Raw genomic sequence first — 3,349 nt, forward strand, 5'->3', positions numbered from 1 at the left:
GCCGACAGGCTGTCTGCCCGGGTAGACCCCGTTCTCACTGAGCGGCCGGGCCCCAACGTTCAAGAGGTGTACGAAGCCACCTCGGGGTGGAGCCCTTCCACCCCTGGCCGTCCGAGGCCCGTGCGCCTCGGGCGGCCCCCCCTTCCCGAGAGACGGAGGACGGTGGTCCGCGACGGCGCGAGGCGTCCAACTTGTGTTCCCCCACGGCGGCTTCCCGGTCGATCCCGCCCGCCGGTAGCCTAGGCTTTTCCCCGCTCCGCCTGTCCAGGCCGCGGGGCCGACAGGCTGTCTGCCCGGGTAGACCCCGCTCTCCGAGCGGCCGGGCGCCACGTTCAAGAGGTGTACGAAGCCACCTTTGGGGGGGCTGCGGTGCCCCCCGCCCCGAGAGTGCCTCCCAGGCCGAGGGAGCCCGGCGGTCGAGTGTCGTAGGAAAGCGCGTGCCACGGCTGTGTCGGTCACAGGGGCCAGAGGTAGTTTGGGCAACGGCTTAGATCCGTATGAAGCTCATCCTTTCCGGCCTGTTCTGGCGGCGGCTAGGCGCGCGCGCGCGAATGGCACGACGCCCCTGGTTCCAGCGAGGCGACGGCGCCCCGCACCCCACTCTCTGGGCCGAGCAGAGCCCCCGAGCGCAAGGTTCCCCGCTCCGCCTGTCCAGGCCGCGGGGCCAGCAGGCTGTCTGCCCGGGTAGACCCCGCTCTCCGAGCGGCCGGGCCCCAACGTTCAAGAGGTGTACGAAGCCACCTTGAGGTGGAGCCCTTCCACCCCTGGCCGTCCGAGGCCCGCCGGTAGCCTTGGCTTGTCCCCACTCCGCCTGTCCAGGCCGCGGGGCCGACAGGCTGTCTGCCCGGGTAGACCCCGCTCTCCGAGCGGCCGGGCCCCAACGTTCAAGAGGTGTACGAAGCCACCTTTGGGGGGGCTGCGGTGCCCCCCTGCCCCGAGAGTGCCTCCCAGGCCGAGGGGAGCCTGGCGGTCGAGTGTCGTAGGAAAGCGCGTGCGCGGCTGTGTCGGTCACACGGGCCAGAGTTAGTTTGGGCAACGGCTTAGATCCGTATGCAGCTCAACCTTTCCGGCCTGTTCTGGCGGCGGCTAGGCGCGCGCGAACGTCACGACGCCCCTGGTTCCAGCGAGGCGACGGCGCCCCGCACCCAACTCTCCGGGCCGAGCAGAGCCCCCGAGCGCAAGAGTACCCGCTCCGCCTGCCCAGGCCGCGGGGCCGACAGGCTGTCTGCCCGGGTAGACCCCGCTCTCCGAGCGGCCGGGCGCCACGTTCAAGAGGTGTACGAAGCCACCTAAAGGGGGCTGCGGTGGCCCCCTGCCCCGAGAGTGCCTCCCAGGCCGAGGGAGCCCGGCGGTCGAGTGTCGTAGGAAAGCGCGCGCGCGGCTGTGTCACACGGGCCAGAGTTAGTTTGGGCAACGGCTTAGATCCGTATGCAGCTCAACCTTTCCGGCCTGTTCTGGCGGCGGCTAGGCGCGCGCGAACGTCACGACGCCCCTGGTTCCAGCGAGGCGACGGCGCCCCGCACCCCGCTCTCCGGGCCGTGCAGAGCGGCCGCTCTCGCTCCTTGGAGCAGAGCCCCCGAGCGCAAGAGTCCCCGCTCCGCCTGTCCAGGCCGCGGGGCCGACAGGCTGTCTGCCCGGGTAGACCCCGCTCTCCGAGCGGCCGGGACCCAACGTTCAAGAGGTGTACGAAGCCACCTTAAGGGGGCTGCGGTGGCCCCCTGCCCCGAGAGTGCCTCCCAGGCCGAGGGAGCCCGGCGGTCGAGTGTCGTAGGAAAGCGCGCGCGCGGCTGTGTCACACGGGCCAGAGTTAGTTTGGGCAACGGCTTAGATCCGTATGCAGCTCAACCTTTCCGGCCTGTCCTGGCGGCGGCTAGGCGCGTGCGAACGTCACAACGCCCCTGGTTCCAGCGAGGCGACGGCGCCCCGCACCCAACTCTCCGGGCCGAGCAGAGCCCCCGAGCGCAAGAGTACCCGCTCCGCCTGCCCAGGCCGCGGGGCCGACAGGCTGTCTGCCCGGGTAGACCCCGCTCTCCGAGCGGCCGGGCCCCAACATTCAAGAGGTGTACGAAGCCACCTTGGGGGGCTGCGGAGGCCCCCCCCTGAGAGCGCCTCACAGGCTTTGCTGATAACCCTGTCCTAGCTGCCTGCGCGGGCAGGCGGGACCCCCAGGAGGCCGCGCACAGCCCGCGGCAGCCGCCGCTGAAGTCCACAGCAGTTGGCAGAGAGGAGTCTTGGAGAAAAAAAACGACAAAGTGCAAACGCTCCAGGCGCCGGCCAGGGGGGCGTACCCGGCTGGCCGGGCCGGTGGGAGCTGCGGCTGCTGGAGTTGCACCGAGTGTCGATGCATGTCGTGAGAACCGGTATGAGGGTGATCCTGGTCGCTCCGGGCCGAGGCGCGGTTCCAGGGAGACGGAAGGAGCGGGCGTGTTTCCCCTGATAGCGCCGACGACGGTAAAATAAGGCCTCGCAAAACGTCAGGACGAACACCTTTTTTGCATATAAGGGAACGAGCGGTGTGCGGTCTCTGACCAAGTGAGCATTTCTCAAACTCGAAGCACCCGCGGCGGCCTCCCCTCTGCCGCCACCCCGCACCCTCCTGGGGCAGAGCCACCGAGAGCAAGAGTCCCCCCCGCACTCCGCCTGCGCAGGCCGCGGGGCCAGCAGGCTGGCCGGCTTGCCCGCCCGGGCGACCCCCCTCCGAGACGCCGGGCGGAGGCCTTCCCACGCGAGAGAGTGGGTCGACGTGAGAGCCGACGCGGCCAGGGGACCCTCGCCGCGCCCCTGTCCGGGGCAGGACCTCAAGGGCCGAGCACCCCTACCGAGCCCCGGACGAACTCCGGCGAGCAGGTCCACACGCTGGCGTACGGCTCTCGGCGACGGGGAAGGGGACGCGCGGGCGCCCCTCCCGTCCCCCGAGCCAGATTCCCGCCCTTGGCCCCCTCCGCGGGGTCACAAGGACGGGCGACCCCCTTCGGTCTACCCTCCCGCCGGGAGGTTGGCTTCGCACAGACGGTCCGAGGCGGAAGAAGGCGAGCGACCCTGCCGCCGCGACACCTCGCGGAGCCCCCTGCGGGGGGAGCACTCCGGGGGACGCGTGGCTCAGGGATGCAGCCCTTTCCCAGGCACCGTGCGATGGCGTCGGGGGTCGACGCCGAGCGACAACGACCCGAGCTCTCCCGCCTCAGGGCGGCCGAGAGCGCGGCGCGGCCCCCTTTGTTTCGCGTGACGGTTTTCCCGAGCGCGAAGGACCCCCGCCTGTCCCCTCGGGCTTCGGCCGAGGCGGGCGGTCCGGAGCGGCGCGGGGATAGGGGACGGCGGCCCGCGGACGGACGCGTCTTTCCCGGAGAGC

The sequence above is a fragment of the Eleutherodactylus coqui genome, unplaced genomic scaffold (assembly GCF_035609145.1).
Source record: "Eleutherodactylus coqui strain aEleCoq1 unplaced genomic scaffold, aEleCoq1.hap1 HAP1_SCAFFOLD_300, whole genome shotgun sequence".
In the NCBI taxonomy this organism is placed as follows: domain Eukaryota; kingdom Metazoa; phylum Chordata; class Amphibia; order Anura; family Eleutherodactylidae; genus Eleutherodactylus; species Eleutherodactylus coqui.